The sequence below is a fragment of the Pangasianodon hypophthalmus genome, chromosome 3 (assembly GCF_027358585.1).
Source record: "Pangasianodon hypophthalmus isolate fPanHyp1 chromosome 3, fPanHyp1.pri, whole genome shotgun sequence".
Classification (NCBI taxonomy): domain Eukaryota; kingdom Metazoa; phylum Chordata; class Actinopteri; order Siluriformes; family Pangasiidae; genus Pangasianodon; species Pangasianodon hypophthalmus.
In genome coordinates this window covers 26,682,183-26,702,160 of record NC_069712.1, presented here as the reverse complement: position 1 = coordinate 26,702,160, position 19,978 = coordinate 26,682,183, and positions in this window count along the sequence as shown.

The window sequence follows — 19,978 nt, the reverse complement described above, 5'->3', positions numbered from 1 at the left end:
GGAAATTGAAAATTGACCTTTCTTTGTTTTAAAAGTTTCAAACTTCTAAAACTTTCTGTTTATTTGCAGTTTTAAATTAAAAAAATAATAAATCCCAGAGCTTCAGTGTGGTCTCAGACCTTAGCACGCACTAAGCCTTGAGTATATGTATGGTGCTGGCCTGCATGCAGATTAACACAAAATAAATTTGGCAGCAGTGTGTGATCTCAGGCTGATGTAATGGATGTAATGAATATATATGAGTGGGTATACAAAGCAAATAATCTAATGAAATTAACGTCAAAAATATGGAGAAATATGTACAGAAATAAGTAAATAATGACTCATCCTCAGCCTTAAAAATACCAACATGCAGGTCCTGATTTCTCCATAAAGACCTTTTTATGCACTCCTTAGGCTGACTCAGTACTGGACCCAACAACATAGCTGGTAATATTTATGACATTAACCCATGATGACACTTATGGAGCGTTACACAAGTCTATGTTTGCTATGACAGCAGTTTGGATAAATGGACATCCTAATGTAAGCTGTTAGCCCCACACACAGTAGGCCTACATCCCAGTCTCCATCCTCTGAGACTGACCACTGGTGTGTGTCCTTGTGTGAGTCATAGATCCTGGACCCGAATTCTCGCTGACTAATGCGGTTATGGTTACCGTAATGAGAAATAACTCACAATTTGCACAGTGTTTCAAGATTTAGTATTGCTCCTTAAAATTACAGCAGGAAAAAAAATGTAAGGGGTTTGTTTGTTCGATCTGGTAAGCACCAATTTTCGCATTTTAGGGGGGTTATAATTTAGCGCTGCTTGTCCTGCAGTCATTACAGTGAGGCGCTTTTCTATAGGGTTCAGAGAGCGGAGGATCTGATAGTTAGTTTTAAGGTTCATGCTGAGTGCTGTGCAATTTCCTGCAATTAGGCAGTCTGTTAGAGCAAAGATAGAAAGAGATTGTACACAGTGCAAGTGTTGTAGCATTGACGAAATCCTTGATCACTAACTTACAGTTATTTGCAATTTTCTTTTCAGTCAAGTTATGATTGTTTTATATATATTTATATATATCTATCCATTTTCTGTACTGCTTATCCTACACAGGGTCTCAAGGATCCTGGAGCCTATCCCAGGAGATTTGGGGCACAAGGCGGGGGACACCATGGACGTGTTGCCAATCCAGCACAGGGCATAATCACACACACTCACACTCAGTCACGTATACAGACAATTTAGAGGTGCCAATCAGCCTACAAAGCATGTCTTTGGATTGGACTAGGGAGGAAACTGGAGTACCTGGAGAAACCCCCGAAGCATGGGGAGTATATACTGTGTATACTCTGGTGCATAGGGAAGCAGAGCAACCTCACAGCTCCAGAGATCCTGGTTTGATCCTGAGCTCGGGTTACTGTCTGTGCAGTTTTTGCATGTTCTCCTCATGTCCATGTGGGTTTCCTTTGGGTTCTCTGGTTTCCTCCTACCTCACCAAAACATTCCGCTTAGTGGCTTGACTACACTAAATTGCCCATAGTTGTGAGTATGTGTGATCATCATGCTCTGCATTCGACTGGCATTCCTTTCAGGGTGTATTCCTGCCTAATGCCCAGTATTCCTGGGATAGACTCTGGATCCTGCACAACCCTGCCCAGAATAAAGATGAATGAATGAAGGAATGAGTACAATTCTACAGTATACTGCAACATCGTTATAGTTATCAAGACAATGGCTGGATTAAACGTGTGAGCTTTTACTAGACCACTTGTGTTTATTGATGACGTGTTTCATAAGAGAGATTTAGGAATGAGAACTTTAATTTAAGACAAATTGTTCATATTCCCAGGTTCAAAGTTTCAGAAAGAAAGTCTATTTAAACGATAGACGTAAAAACAGAGCAGGTTTATATAACGGCTGTGACACCTCATTCATCATACTGATGGAGAGGATTAGCTCATTACAAAAGCTGAGGGTTCAGACGGTTGTGTTTTTGCTGATCCCTGCTCTTACATTTGTTGGAACATAAAAAAAATGAATAGAGCGTGAACCTTGAAAGCTCTTGAAAGAACTGCCTGTTTCCACGTATGCTAGTAATGGGGTTTTATTGCACATATCAGAGGATGACATGTTGTCTTCTTTAATGTGCTGGTTTAAATATCACTCCGCTTATCACTACGCTTATAGACAAATATTGATTTTGGGCATTAGCCTTTCTATTACATTAGCGAGATAAACAGTTTACCCACAATCTCATTATTACCTTAAAATCCGATTTAAGACAAGAGTCAGTGTTTGCTCCTACAATCCACAACAATGCACAATAATGTAGCTCTGCATTATATTATATTATATTATATTAGTCCTTAGGTCCTGTTCAATGCTTAACAATATATTATTATATTATATAGAAATGCAGCAGGAAAAAAAGTATTTTAAATGTTTCAATATCATTTTAGTGCTTATATTTAGCTCATGCTGAGGGTTCCCAAGATAGACTCCGGCTATAGACTCCACCACAGCCCTGACCAAGATAAAGCGCTTACTGGTTATGAATCAAGCAATCAATTAATTAATATTTCATTTTCATCACACCTCTAAGCAATATAAACATCATTTATGAAAATTGACACATAAAGATCCATCTTGCTTAGGAATTGTACATGTTTGAGCACTGGTCTGAATGTCAATAAGAGATGGAAATAATGTGTCAGGGACTAAAAACTAGTTATTTTAACCCTTTATTTCACCTTTTCACTTTTAGATCATAAAGTACCAAGAGAGAAAGTGATTTTTTTTCCATATGTTCTTGAAAATTGAAAATTTATGTTATTCAAAATGTATGTCCAATAAAGTACATTTGTGCATTTCCAGTAAAGTACATTTGAACATTTTCATGTTCATATCATGAAGACTAATGGTAACAATTGACCATTAATCCAAAAATAATTAATATATTAATGCTTTCATACTGATGAATTAATGCATAAATTAATCCTTAGTGCATCAGGAAATAATGAAGAGTATACATTAACAGCCAACTGATAATAATAGTAATAATAATAATAATAATAATAATAATAATAATAGTGGTAATTGTTAAGTATTGCCATATTGTTAACTATTCTCTTAAGTAATATCATTACTTATCCAGTATTAATAAAGATTTACATTGTTTTTTGTACATAAAAAGGCTATTTAAGTAACTTAAGTCAATTCACAATTCGCAATGCAAAGCCAACACCACTATTGTGGTCTCTAATTTGAGTGAATTTAACAGACTTTTAATAATATACTTGGGCTTTATTAATAGTGCATAAATCATTTTATTAATTAACCAGATAAAACATTAATAGTTAACTATTACCATTATTAATGGCTAAGTTGGATGTTAATGTAGATGCTTCATTATTTCCTGATGTGCCAAATATGTATTAATTCATCATTATGAAGATATTATGAATATATAGGTTATTTGTCAGACTTTTTTTTATGAGTTTCATTTGAACAAAAATCTAAAATGAAACATAAGGGCTAAACATGTGCTGTCTAAAAAAAAATCTTTTATCACAGAAAATCATTGCTTCTTTAATTTAATCACACTCAGACCTCCCATGATCCCAAGCAAACCCGATCTTCAAAGGGTAGTGGGGTCAGCACTTTCATTTAAGTTAACCAGATAAATATTGTGCTGACCCCTGAGCCTACTTCATTACTCTACTCCACTGGGGGTTGGTGGTGGGTTAAAATGGTCTGATTGTACAAGGCACTCCAAGGTGACACTGGACCTTATTGTCTTAAACAAGCCACTATCAGATGGTATGGAACATTGATCAACCCTTCACCTCAGCTCTGAATTCTCCCAGTCAAGCCTTGGTCTTATTTGGTAATTTAATATAGGCAAGCAAATAGCAGCAGGCCTCTGGGGTCAGGAAGCTCACTGGTATATCATTGAGAGTTGATCAGGTGGTGTATTTGTTTGAAAGGCTGTGTAAGGAAAGTGGAGGCAATCAAGAGCCAAGTAAGTAATGTGATAGCACAGACTTTATTGCATCCTATGGATTTAGTTCTTAATTTTTAATAATAAAATCATATGCATATAAATTGGAACATGCAAGGGCAATTTTAGTGAACACTCTCTGATAGGAAAACCCTCTGTTTAAGGGTTCTACATAGAAACCTGAAGGGAAAAACATGTATAAATCATGCACATGAAAGAAACAAAGTTATACAAGTTATAGCTGGTTAGGACTGTACTGTTTGTTGCATTGAATTCTCAAATCTGATTGGTCTGGAAATTTATAGAAAATTGGTCTAATTTTCTATAACAGCAGGTCTGACAGTAGTGACGACAGAAATTCAAATCACAGGTTTATTTTAATGCACTCTTTCTAAAATATTATTGTTGCTATAGTAACAGCTCATACACAGGGACTTGTATCGTTGATGCTTCACATAATCTAAGGCTAAAAATAAATAAAAAACATCAAATCAAGTAGGTTTTTATTTCTTCATTCATTCCTATATAAAAGACTACATAAAGTGTAAATACACAAGAGTGTGAGACGAGTGCAGGGCAATAAATAAACAGTACAGAACAATAAATACACAGGACAATAAAAACACAGAACATGGGCTGTAAACTGTAAACTATTTGGTAGTGTAGCAGCAATAGGTATATCTGTAGCAACAATAGTGTAAGTGTACAAAAGTATAGCATAAATATACACTATATCAACAGTTACATGTTGTTTAATAAAGAAAAACGTGTAACTATTAATATACGTAGTGTAGCTTTCTGTAAGGAGTTTATTTATCATTAATGGACAGAGTGTCGGGTGTCAGCGCTTTGTAACATTCATTCCACATGACATTAAATATAACTGTAAATGGTTAATAAGTATGACATTTTGTACATTTCATTCATAAATAAAAAAATTGTAATCATAGGCAAATTGCTGTCGTATAAGAAGAATGCTATTATTGGAAAATCTGCTTCATATTGGGCCACATCACACTACTGTGCTGCTGATTGGCCACGCTGAATAGGTATTTAGTTTTTCATTCAACTTAGAGAATAAGTTGTCTCATTGGTCCATTTGTTCATTCATTGATTTTCAGTTACTGCTTTATCCTGGTCAGGCTGGTGGTGGATCCGGAGCCTATTCCAGGAACACTGGGCATGATGTTGGAATACCCTGAACGTGGTGCTAGTGCGGGGAACCAGGGCAAAGAACCATGAACACACACACGTTAACACCTAGGGGCAATTTGTTTTAGCAAATCCACCTACTGGCATGTTACTGGGAGTTGAGAGGAAACTGGAGAACCCAGAAGAAACCCACATGGACAAGGGAAGAACATGCAAAACGCAGGATCAATCCAGGGATCATGGAGCTGTGAGGCGGCAACGCTACCCATGCCACCTTAAGAGCAGTCATAACAGTCATAAAAAGCGAAGTCAGTGAGGCAGCTGAAAAGAGAGCCGTTAAAAGGAAGATGGTCCGAAACCTATGCCTACACTGCAACATGATCCTTGAGATAAATAAAATGAGACTAAACAGTTGTTGAGTTGCTCCTCGACACGTCATTTTCAAAATCCGTACTGTTTACAGTTGGCAGACAGTTTGCCAGAGTTGCTCATTCTTAAGAATCGTTGTTGAAGTGGTTTATTTCTTGTCTGTATAGCTGTAAACATTTATACACATGCCATTAAACAAATCCAAATTCCATTAGAGGAATAAACAGAAATATATGTATTTTTTAAGCAAGCGCATGTGAAATTAAACAAAGGCTCGCCGACAAAAGGGTTCAACCAAATGGCACCATATGGTCAGCGCTCTGGGCCGAGGAATGAATGAAGTTCTGTCTTTGCATGACAGCACTTCATTTTTCCAGTTTCACCCACAAATACTGCACGCATGCAACTCTGACTAAACAAATGAAGTGGGATTTAAACAAAATAGAGGTGGAATAAAGACAGCTCGGCGCTGGATGAGAAAGCTGCAAGTCAAAGGAATATCGAATGTATTAACTTTCCCAATGTGCATTTTTAGCTGAATCACATGATTATATTTAGGGTTTATCCAGGTCTCAGTGTGATGATAAATAACCAACAGCAGTAAAAATCATGGATAAAAATTGTGCATTGTGGTATTTTGATATGCAATTCCTAAACAGGTCAAATAAGAAATGAGAAGGTAGGCAGTCTTTTTAGTTTTCTAACACTGCACTAATGCATCAGAAATGTAGGGTTTGCATGAAAGCATAGATAGATAGATAGATAGATAGATAGATAGATAGATAGATAGATAGATAGACACATGAGTAGGCAGGTATGAGCCTATGGGTAATGGTGTGCTCCTGGATATCAGGCAAAATTGTTTATATATTTTTTTTCCTATTCTCTTCTCTGCCACTGCCTCCATTACGTTTCTGTGTATGTTTCTGTGATTTCCTGACTAGTTTACTGAGGCACTCGGGGTTCCCTGCAGTATTTGTGCCCCCCTGCAGGCCTCAGTGCTGAAAACAAGAAGTTTAGAGTTTTTCTGCAAAGATTTTCACATTTACTGATCCAGATATGAGGACGAATGTGGAATGCAGAGTCGAAGGCAAATGAGTGCTCTCACTACCCACTTTAGCTGCTCCAAGCAGCAGGAAAATAAAACGTAGCTTTCCAAATTTTCCATAATTTAGACACATGATACAGTATTCATCCAGCCTACATTCCACCATGGTTTCTCTTCAGATCCAGAACACGCTGGTTTGTGGAGGAAGCAGGAGCATTAGGCCCATTACCAGTTCCGGGGCTTGTGGCACCACAATGTCTGCATGGAATGGACCGAGGAGGCCACAGAGATAGCATCGCAGCAGACACAATGAAACACAACCACCCTCCTGCTAATCGCCCCATAATCCCACACAACACTGGAAGCCAGGATTTATGGGGGTTGGCAGGGGTGACATTTTACCCACTATACAAATGGCTGCAATTATTGTGGGAGAGAGGCTGCTTATGAGAGTTGACTGATAATTACTATATATAGTAATATATATATAGTATATATATACTGTATATATATATATATATAGTACCGTGCAAAAGAAATGCTGTAGAGCAAAGATGCCTTCAAAAATAATGAAATTAAATGTTTCTACATTTAAAAAAATACTATAAAGAGCAGTAAACAGTAATAAATGAAACAAAGTCAATATTTGGTGTGATGATCCTTCGCTTTAAAAAAAAAATAGTAGTCTCAGGTACAATGTGTGCAGTTTTATAAGGAAATGAGCTGTAAGTGTTACTGAGCATCTTGCAGAAGCAGCCACAGTTCTTCTGGAGACTTTGACTGTCACTTGCTTCTTATTTTTGCAGCAAAACCCAGCAGCCTTCATTATGTATTTTTGTCTGAAAAGTATCTCTTATGTAATCTGTAATCTGCTGCTTTCTTTACTGACATACAAACCTTTTTCTGTAACATTTAATTTCGTGCTGTTTATTGCTTACATACATAAAGAAAAGCAAATAGGGAGAATTCCAGTATATTAGGACATCTGGTAAATTGGAGCAGTTTAGCAGCATCACTTAGCAGCATTTATTTTCAGTGGCTAGTTATATTATTATATATTATTGTATATATTTTCATCAAAATCAAGATGTCCCTAATTACCAAACAGCATGGTTCTGGTTAATCAGGGCAGTCCTAAAATACAACAAGTGAAGAGAGGAAACGTGAAGGGTTATAGCAGATCCATTAATAGATGTATGAAACACTCCACAACTCTGGATAAATGATTAAATGGTTAATTGTATGTGCATTAAATTGTATTTTAATGAAACATCTTAATAATCAAACAATAATCAAACTAGTGTGGATCCTTATGTGGTCTTATGCTGTTGTAGCCCATCCACCTCAAGGTTCGATGTTTTGGCATTTTCCTCTGACTGCTCTTATCAACAAGGTGTTTCCGCCCACAGAATTGTCGCTTACTCAATGTTTTTTGTTTTTCTGTGTAAACTCTAGAGACTGTTGTGTGTGAAAATCCCAGGAGATCAGCAGTTTCTGAAATACTCAAACCAGCCCATCTGGCACCAACAACCATACCACGGTTAAAGTCACAGAGATCACACTTTTTCTTCATCCTGTTGTTTGACGTGAACATTAACTGAAGCTCTTGACCTGTATGTGCATGATTTTATGCGTTGCACTGCGGCCACATGATTGGCTGAATGGATAACTTCATAAAAGATCACGTGTACAGGTGTTCCTATTAAAATGGATGGTGAGTGTACTACATTTCCAGTTTATTAGGTACACTTACTATATACAGTGGGATCTAAAAGTCTGAGACCAGTAATAAAAATGCTTATTTTTCATTTAATGCTTCTATTTCATTTTCAATTCAAAGTAGGTATTTGCAGATACTCAAGCTGGCACAGACCCCACAGTTTTGGATGAAATCCAGTGCCATGTGAACAGTGGAACGGATAAGACTCAAGGAAAATCTGATATTTTGTTCAAAGGAGATAACAAGGTCAATATGACACATTTGCTTAAAATTAAAGTATTGTGTACTTATAGTAGTGAATGAGAAATAGTGCAGAATCTTGAATATTCACAATTTTGAACATTTCTGTTTATTTCCAGTTTTAAATGATCCACTACTGTTCAGGTTTATTTGGTTGGTGAATTTATTTTCAGCATAGCAATGCGATTGACATGGTAGTGATATCCTGTGTGTTGTTTTTTTATTAATTTTAAGACCTGGTCCTTGTTGGTGCATCTTGTAGGTATACAGATAGATACTATAGCTCATATTTGTGGTAATCTCTCCTCTAAACCAAGCTCAAGTTCTGTTAAGAGTGGATATAGGAATGGTTAATCAATAAGTAAATAATCATAAAGTCAAAAATGAATAATCAGTGCTGATTAATTGGTTACACTGCATTTTTTTTCTACCTTGCTACACAGCATATCAGATTTTCTTTGTGCCTGACTTAACAAAGACAATCTGCCATATATTTGACTGTGTGGTGTTTTTGGTGCACCTATTGATATTCATTTCATGGTAAATCATGAAAGTACTCATGCAGTCATTGAATGCCAGTAATGTACGAGTGCTGTAATATATGACATTGCTATTGTGACCTATTCGATAGTATCATTAGTCTATATCAGATTTGTTACTGAAAGCTGGACCTAAAATTCCTGACCCACTACTGATGTTCGTAGAATCCAGCAAACGCAGCATTTTGGGTGAAATAAGACGATTTAATAAGTTAAGGTGACAGTGTGATCATTAAACACTCCGGCTGTGACATCAGACCCGCGTGTATTCAGAAAAGTTATAAAAACAAATGAGCTCCGTTACAGAGTCTAGACTTCAGCCACAAATGTGAAATGTGATTGGGTTAACTCCAGATCTCTGTTTTTTTTGTGTGTGTTTGTGCTCATTAGTTTGTCACCATGTGTGTTTCAAATGTACGTTAGGCTCTGTTTAATTTGGCCATTTGGATGGAGGGAAAAAATAATAGCTCTTTTAAAGCAAACACATATTTCACACTTCCTACCCCAAAGCTGGAGGGAAAATAAACATCCTTTGCCATGAATCTATTTTCCAAACCCCAAATCCTACTCTCGCTCTCTCGCTCTCTCGCTCTCTTTCACCTTTACACACACACACACACACACACACACACACACACACATACACATACACACTCAGAGAATCCTGTTTATAGGCTTGTTCCTGGCTATTTGTTGTGGAGATTAAACTTGGACTACCTAGAAGTTGGGGAAACATCTCTAGAAAGAAAATCTGGATGTTTTGGATGTTTAGTGAGAGCAAATATTATGCATGTCCGCACAAAACTGGCGTACACCACACAGTAAGGCTTACATCTCTCTCCTCACACCTAGTTATTTTCTGTTTTACAGCATCAGCAGCCTATTTATTTGCTATTTTGGATAGGAGAAATATCTATAAACCCCGAACTGATAGCCCAGCTGAGGTCAAGTATTCTTCATGTTTTTCATTCTATTGCTTATTTCCACAGCAAGGACACAACAGCTGGTTTATACCAACCTTCATTATGCTTGTTTCTATGTTAGCAGTGACCATCAGAGAAAATGACTTCCCACTCTCTTCATATGTGCATTATGTAAAGTAAAACATGGCTTTTACACCTTATACAGGGCACAATATGACCAACAAGAAGATCCATCCCATGACTAGGTGTAGAATTGGCTAGTACCACATTTGTGGTTTAATTTGAGCAAGCATGTTCTTTTCTTGAAAATAACGTTGTAGAAAATCAACATTTCAGTAAAAGCATAATACTATGAAAATGGTGGCGTGGTCCCTGGTTCGATCCTGGGTTTGGAATGCTCTTCCCATGTCCGCATGAGTTTCCTCTGGGCTCTCCAGTACCCTCATACTGTCCAAAAACAGGCATGTAGTCAGACTGGCTATGCTAAATTGCCCCTAGACATGAGAGAGTGCATGAATGTGTGTACATAGTGTTCTGTGATTGACTGACATTCCATCCGAGATGAAATCACTCTCCTTGTGCATAGTGTTCCCAGGAAAGGCTCCAGGTCTGCCACAACCCTGAGCAAAAAAAAAAAAAAAAAAAAGGCACTAATTTGACATAAAGACACAAACATCTTAATTAGCAAAGCATTAAGCCTCACCTCATGCAGGGTGTGTGATCATATTAAGGTATTTAAGAAATTATCTCCATTTATTGCAAAGAATTAAAGGTGGGCAGGTAAAGTGCTCAAGGCACTTTGGCAGTTTGGAGTTTTACACTTTCAAATGATGATTTAAAACTATGATGTATTGTATGTAACGAATAAGGCATATCATCTATCCTTTCTGTTTGTACTATGGGGTCAGGCTAATTTGTATAATATAAGAGAAAATTCAGGAAAAAAAAACAACAGTAAGCTGGAAGCCAAAGATCTAAAGTTGCTATTATGATCTGCAATGTGTCAATCACTTGTATGTGTTTGGTTTGGTTTGCAACTTCTAACAAGTTTAGTGTTAAATAGATTTTCCAAGATTTTTACTGAATTTTGTGCAAGTAAAGTTAATGCTTTTGCCATGCAGTGATACTGAAATGCCCCTACATTGCTTTCCATAAAAAGCTTCACTGCTCTGGTGTGCTTATCAGAGGCAGAGGAAGCGAGACAGGCACTGCAACTGGAGAAAAGGTGGGAGTATACACACAGAATTATCGCTTATCAGTAGCTTCACTGTCTGGAAACTGCTTCTGGACTGTAACAGTAGGGTTTTTAAAGATTTACTGTAGATTAAGTGATACATAGATGAATGTTACTAAATCATTATGAGTTATTCTACATCTGCTTGAAATAAAAAAGATGCTGACACAACATAAAATAGATTTCACGTAACTGGATATACTCTGTGTCTATTCCCTTCATAAATTCTCTATTCCTTCATTAATACGGCTTTAATTGGCAACTATACCTCTGTGCACAATCGACTAGGATATCATTTGGAGAAGCGGAGTGAGAAATGATGAAGAAATTCATCTGGATATAGAGGAGCTGTCTAGATGTTGGACTGTTTCATAAACAGAGACAAGCAACTTCAAATGTGTCATCTTGATACTGATCACGTCAGTGTGAGTATGTGGTCATCCGTTCTGTCTGTGATGGGAGGAAGGCATAGCGGAGTGACGTCAAGCTAAGTAGAGAACTTGTAACCCTTGAATCACAAGCCTTTGCAAAAAAAAAAGTTGCTAGTCTGGATGCACTTGATGCACATCAGGATCAAAATAGAGAGATGCCAGATGCCAAACACCACTAGAAAAGCGCCAACCAGGAAGGAAAAGGAAAGATAGCACTTTCCAAATCCAACAAGATAAAATCTTTCATCCCTGTCCAGGCTAATGTGATTCAATGTGCTGCATCATCAGGTAAAATCATTTATCACTCAATATTTGGCTACTACTCCCTTAGGACAACAATACCCTTAGGATTATTAGCACAATTTCAACCCAACCCAAAGCAAATTTGCACAAATATCCAGATTTGGAGCTTGAAAAAAAAATGGTGGGTGTTAGCATGCTAAGATAACAATGTGCTGCTAATTGTTTGGTACTCATCCTAAAGCTTGGTCACTAATAACTACAAGGTTCCTTAGTGAACGTCTGCGTATTTCTGGCACAATACTACATAATTAGAGCACGAAAACCTTCAAAACTACTACCAAACAATCTATACAGGATTTAGGAGAAACCCTCAATAATCAGCCTTTACCAGTCCCAAAACTGGTGAGGCCGCTCTATACTGTTATACTATTATTCAAGATTCATTCAAGACTTTGAAACATGGAACAGAGTCCAAGGGATTCATTTACCCAAAATGTTCCATCCATTTACTGGAATATACAACTGGAGTAAAAGTGGAATTCAGTGTGAGGCTTTAACACACAGCTATGACTGTATATATAAACAACACTGTTCCCTCCCAATACTTATGTGACACTAAATAACTTCAAGATTTAAGAGGTCTTTATAGGAACAGGCAAAATGAGATGTAAATCTCCTATGTATAGAAGGCAGTTAACAGCAATATATACTCTCACAGTCCACTTTATTAGGAGCGATTGTTTCTAATTGTTAAAGTGACCAGTGAGTGTACATACCTCTGGATATACAGTCAGGTCCATAAATATTGGGACATCGACACAATTCTAACATTTTTGGCTCTATACACCACCACAATGGATTTCAAATGAAATGAACAAGATGTGCTTTAACTGCAGACTGTCAGCTTTAATTTGAAAATGCCCCAAGAACAAGCAGGAACTGAAGACAGTTGCAGTAGAGGCCTGGCAGAGCATCACCGGGGATGAAACCCAGCGTCTGGTGATGTCTATGTGTTCCAGACTTCGGGCTGTAATTGACTGCAAAGGATTTGCAACCATGTATTAAAAAGTGAAAGTTTGATTTATGATTATTATTCTGTCCCATTACTTTTGGTCCCTTAACAAGTGGGAGGCACATATGCAAACTGTTGTAATTCCTACACCCTTCACCTGATTTGGATGTACATACCCTCAAATTAAAGCTGACAGTCTGCAGTTAAAGCACATCTTGTTCGTTTCATTTGAAATCCATTGTGGTGGTGTATAGAGCCAAAAATGTTAGAATTGTGTCGATGTCCCAATATTTATGGACCTGACTGTACCTCTGATAGACAGTAAAATGTATAACATTATACAACTCCACTACGAAGCACAGCTACTGTGTCACATCTTGAAGATTGTTGAAAGGACGTCAGTGTGTTATTTCACTAAACACCAGGGTGGCATGATGGTGCAGAGGGTAGCGTTGCCACCTCACACCTCCAGGGTCCCACATTTGATCCTGAGCTTATGTTGCTGTGTGCGTAGTGTTTCGCATGTTCTTCCTGAGTCTTCACGAGTTTCCTCTAGGTTCTCCTCACACCTCCCAAAAACATGGTGGATTTTTGACTAGGTGTAAATGAGTGTGTGGGTATGTGCACGTATGGTACCATGCAACGGACTGGTATCCCATCCATAAAGGCTGTATTCCTGCCTCAGGCCCAGTGTTCCTGGGAAAAGCTCTGGATCCACTGCAGTGGCAACTAGGATTACACAGTCACTGAAGATGAATGAATGAATGATTGAATGAATGCGCTTAAAGAACCATGCTCTGTAAAGCTACCTTATATAATCCTCTTGTTTTATTCATTAACACCTAGTTGTTTGACTGCAGTGTGTACTGGTTTATAAATTAAATGCACTTTATATTATATACCAGTGGTTCTCGATCCTTTTGTAGCCAGGGACCCCTTTACTATGGATTTATTTCCTGAACATTATTTACATTTTTGCAAAAATAATAAAAGTTTTGGCACCATAGAGCTGTTTGAGAATTCTGTCAATAGAACATATTAGGCGTGAGTTGACTACGGTGCTTGGACCCCTAAATATAATAGCTTTGATAATGTGGACAATGAGAACCACTGTTATACTGTATACTATATATACAAAATATGATGATTGGAAAACTGCCATATTCTGCAGAACCCAACTTGTGTATTAGGTTACAAAAAGTTTAATTTAGGACAAGGGTGCAAAGTTGTAACCTTTCAGATGACATTATTTACATGCCATCATAAAAATCAGTTAAATACAACTGCTTTGAAATTAATGGGATTCAGGGTCTTTTCCATTCATACCACTGATTACTACTGTGCACAGAAATGATTCCACTGTGGCCAAAGCTAAATGAGTGGCTCGTGGAGAGACTGAGGACTTTTCACTACGCAGCAGGTGTTAAGCTTCTGCTATCAACCGAGTGCTCATGTTTATAGTGTTGTACTATGTAGCTCTTAAGAGTGGAGATTATGTCATTTGCTGGCCTGAATCGGGGTTGAGCACTTCAGTAAACAGACACTAGGCGATGAAGTGTCCTCCAACACCACTGACGTACAGCTGGGGTAGATGGAAGATTTCCATATGTTTCCATACTAATTAAGTATGCTTAGGTTTCCTAAAAAAAAAGTAGCAGCTCAAAGACTATGTTTCAAGGTTATGATTATCTGGAACCAAGATTGATGATGTCTAAAGTCAAGGTGTATTTATTCTTTACTCTTAAAAATGCTACTAATAATACTGAATATCATGGTTACTTTTTATGAGGGTCCCTAGATGAATAGTGGTTAGGCCACTGCGCTCTCACTGCTACAGCCCTGGTTCGATTCCCAGTCAGGGAACCAACCCCAGCCACTGGGGATACACACGACAGTGCACTCCCAGTGCCGGTCCCAAGCCTGGATAAAATTGGGGAGGGTTGCATCAGGAAGGGCATCCGGCATACAAACTGTGCCAAGTCAAATATGCAGACCAATGATCTGCTGTGCCAACCCCTAACGAGAGCAGCTGGAAGAAGAAGAACAGCAGTGATGGTTGGGTTTTATATGAGCTTTTCCTCCATTCTTTTTATTGCAGAATTGGTCATTGGATGTTTTTGTGTCCCTGAGATACATATAAAAAGCTTTTCTTCCATAATTTGCTTGGTTTGGGCTGCATCCATCAGCTAGGGAGTTGTTTGTTGGTGGGTCAGTGGCCAGGGTGGCTTCTGAGCTCTTGCTCAAACACCCCTTTCAATATGGGCTTCTTTTCTCATCATTCTAAATGTTTCTTGAATTATCCCTGCTGTACAGTCACAGAGCCGAGTGAGCTGATGGATGTAAAAACATTCCCATTCGCACACACCCTTTCTCACTCACGGAATGCTCTCGCTAAGACTGAAACCGTAGCTAACAGAGAAAGACCACTTTACTTCTCTTCTCTAGCCTCTGTTTAGGTTTGAACCATGCAGCTGGAAACAATGAATGGATATCGTTTTACTAGTCATGACTGAAACTCTTCAAAGAAAACGTAGACAGCAAAAGAGAGGCAAGACTCTCCATCCTCACTGCTGTTTTATTTATGTTTCTTAACTGTACTCTTTTTGTAACTCGACCGATTAGAATAGTTTGAAACAGCACTGCTGTTGACATTGTGTAAACACCATACAGCATTACATAAACACTATAAATCACTTTTGATTACTTTAATTCATCCAACACAAACTTCTTTGTCATTTTACTTCTTTAACCCCTCCCTCTAAAAATCTGCTGCAACTTCCCTTGGTATGTGCCACCATCTTGATGCCTTTTATGCACTCAATCATGTGAATCGATTTAGAAAAAAAGCTTCGGAAACCACTGGAGTAAGATGTTTTTTCCATGTGGGAATCAGGACGAAGCTACGTGAACGCGATGGGCCCCAAATATGTATGCCCCATCACCAGTGCCAGTGAGCTGCTGGCCTTCTGCCTAGAACCACAAATGCTGACAGGCCTGAACCTCCTTCAGCCTGGAGACCAATACAAAGCACCTTTTCAGAGCTCTCTCTCTCTCTCTCCTTCACTTCGCCTTGGTCCAGTCACCTCCTAGAGTTTGGAGGCAAATGTCTGCAACTAGGGTTCAGGATTTCCATTACAGGTTTTTAGAAACATGTGGTGAAGACAGCCCAGGTGAACTATGAAAGAGCAACACCTTTCATGTGTGCGTCTTTGGAATTAATTCACAAAACGTCATTTTTTTTTCACTTGGAATAGTAAATCTACATCAGAGCTTTTTCTTATGGATTAGGTAATAAGGCTTGTTCTAATGATGACAGTTTGTATTAGTCATTTGTCCCTTTGGGCTCATGGTTAACTTGACGTCATCAAGTTTTTGGGAAAATCCTGACATAGAGCCGGCTCCAGACTCAATAGAAACAGTTTAAATTATTGATTTATTGGTGTTGAAAATGATCACCCTTGAGTCTTAGTTCATTCCTCTGCCCATTTCCTGATACTCTGAGGTACAAATACAGTATGATGTTGTTCTCATCCATTACCATGGGCAAAACCAAGGACCCAAAAGAGCCAGATGGAAGTCAGACATTGAATGGGTGGATAAAAATAAATTAAAAAAAAAAACACCATTACGACAATAGAGAAAACAAAAAAGAACCCCAATATCACAGATTCAGATTTGCATGGTTCAGTTGATATTTGAGGTTTGGTTTCAAAACCAGATGAACAGACAACGCCTTCATCACAACAAGCTGTTTAGATGAGCTGCACAAAAGACCAAACATCACAGCAACTGGAATCACACGCTGGCTTTGCACACCATCCGCATGTTTGATGGTGGATGTTTTGCAGCTAGTGGTTGATGGCATCATTAATTCCTCTAAGTACCAGAATTTTCTAGTTTAAGACAAGATAATGATCCCCAAACATCCACCCACAATCAACACAAAACTGTTTACTGGAACACAAACTCAGTGTTTTGCAATCAGTGACAATTTCATTCTAAATTGAAGAGGGAAGTCAGCATGCACGAAAAATATAAAGAAGCTTGAAAGTGTCCAAGAGGAATCGTCTCAACAGAGGAAGCTTCTCTCAACAGAGGAAGCTTCACCAAACTTTAATTATGTGGGCTGATAGTTTCGAAACGAATGTTTTGCTGAACTATTTAAGAAAGCACTCAAACTGAAATCAGTTCCTCTCAAGGTTTCTTCCTCATATCATCTCAGGGAGTTTTTCCTTGCCACTGTCTCCTCTGGCTTGCTCATTAGGGATAAATTCACAGGGATAAATTCACATAATTAGAATAGATTTTTTGTGAATCCATTTATTTCTGTAAAGCTGCTTTGTGACAATGTCCATTGTTAAAAGCGCTATACAAATAAAATTGAATTGAATTGCATTGAAATAAAACTATATTGTGTCCCCACAGATTTAAGTTCAGAATATTAAAAGCATTTGTTATGCAATTTATAAGGTATCCATATATTATGATCAAATATAGTCTTTACTATTATTTTATCAGTTTTGGTTTGATTTTTTTGAAAACAAAGAAAGGGAGATTGATTGAAAAAAAAAAAAAAGCACTGATCTAAATGATTAGTGATTAGTGGAAACGCCTCGCTGAACACAAACTTCTTGTTGTCACAGGTAGACAGGTGCGGAGTTGTGGGAGAATCTTTCATTTTAATTATATTGTACCCTTAAAACAAACACAGACATCCCTGTGCAATCCAAAGGGCAATTTTACTCTAGCTGCAGGCTGCAAGCTAATTACCTACACAATAGACACTTACACAACAGACACTAAGTGACTTCAGCATATCAGAAGGCAAAACAAGAGTAAAAGGAACAAAGGGGGTCTGATGGTAGGTAGACAAAAAAAGACAAAAAGCTAATCCTTTGCTTAGTGTATTTGTATGTCTTTGAATAGGGAAGGTGGGTTAATAGTTTGAAGTTAAATGTGAAAACATCAGGACTTTTTATGAATATTTTATAGCATATGTTGAGGCAGCTGTAAAATACGCCTTAGTGTGTGAAATGATCATATTGTCCTGACAAGAAGTTTGATTTTGAGAATATGTTTAGATGATCAAGTACCTAGACCCATACTTTAACTTTAGCTTACAAAGCATCTTCACAAAAAAAAAAAAAAAAAAAAAAAGTTAACAATTTTTGGTTTGAATATTATATAAGACTCTAGTTAAAATTTATGCTTAGCGTATAATAATGGCTTAACAGCCGCAGAAGGTTAATGTGAAATGCACCTTGGACCTTTATTGACTCTGAAAATACTGCATTCCATTCTGAGTTATGAGGAAAAAGTTAGCCAAGAGAGGTATGTCCCTAAGGAGCAGCTCTTCTGCACAGTTTCAATTAGAGATCATTTAAAACCCAGTGCGTCTTTACTACTGGTTTTATTGGCAGAGGATGACATGACAGTAACTGCCAGTCTGTTAAACCTCTTATCTTCCATATTAGATGTGTCCTCATATGTATTATAACTTTAGTATATTTGACTTAGTGCTGGAACACAGCAAATCCTATTATTCAGTGTTCACTCAGTTCTTAACATTATCTCTACGGATGAATGGCTTTGAATTGAGGAAGAGCACACATGTGGTGTATGTGGTCTGGTTGTTTATAGTGGCCCATATTACTCATTAACTATTACCTTTAAATGCCCAACACCATCCCCAGGCCCTTATCTCAGATCCTGATCCCAGCGAGGCCTGACTGCTATTGACATTCCAGAGAAAAAAAAGTGCTGTGCAAACACTCCATCCCTCCCTAGCAGGTGATGGTTGGGACCACAGCAAAGTTGAAAGCATTTTATGGAGTGTTCTGTGAAAAGGTGGGATGGTGCTCTCTCTAAAAACAGGTATATATAGTTCAAATAGTCAAAAAAGAAATCATTTTAAATACATTTTAAATGATCCCTTGAACATATGAATGTATCAGCATATGTTTACCTTTAGATATACTCGCTGTCTGCCTTAAAAGGAACATCCAAACCCCTTCTCATTCATGCAGTAATCCAATCAGCCAATCACGTTGCAGCAGCGCAATGAATAAAATTAAGCAGATACAGGTCAAGAACGTCTGTTAATGTTCACATCAAACATCGATAAGAGGAAATGTGGGCTCAGTGATTTTGACCATGGCATGGTTGTTGGTGCAAGACAGACTGGTTTGAATATTTAAAAAAAAAATCTCCACACACAACAGTCTCTAGAGTTCAAACAGAATGGCGCGAAAAACAAAACACATCCAGTGAGTAGCATGGAAACGCCTCGCTGATGAAGGAGTAATGAGGAGGAGTAATGGCCAGACTGGTTTGAGCTGACAGGAAGGGTATGGTAGCGCAAACAACCACTCTTTACAACCATGGTGAGCAGAAAAGCATTTCAAAACGCACAACCATGTTTGAACCTCGAGGTGGATGGGCTACAAAAGTAGCAGACCACATTGGCTTCCACTCCTGTTGGCCAAGAACAGGAATCTGAGCACCAAACCTGGACATCACCTGCTCTTTATCCAATATCCAAATGTCCAGCTTTGACTCGGTGCTAATTTGTCAGATTTTAAAGCTAAATCTTAAATAATTTCACATCCAAACATGCAGTTGAGGCATAACTGCTTCTAATCCATTTTTCACCAACTGTCATCATGTACGTCTTGCTTTATAAAATGATGTTCCATGACAACCGGCAGACAAAATGCTCTAGTCTCACTCACGAGTTTTGCACAGAATGCAGTGAAGTCTTAATGCTAGTATCAGTGTCTGAAATCTCATGAAGGCTCATTTCTGTAATAACAGGTTTGTGCTCCTACTCTTTCTTCTTCCGAGGAGAAGGCAAAGAGACGGACATTGTCAGGTTCTCCACGAGGATGTGAAGAGACATGTCTGAAAAGTGCCAAGAGACTGAGGGGCGTTTTCTGAGATTAAGCTGCAAAATGCCAGCTGAATGAAAAATAGTGAGGTGGATAAGCAGTCACACAAGAATGGTGATGCCTCCTCTGACTAATTCATGAAATATATACTACTACTACTACTACTAATAATAATAATAATAATAATAATAATA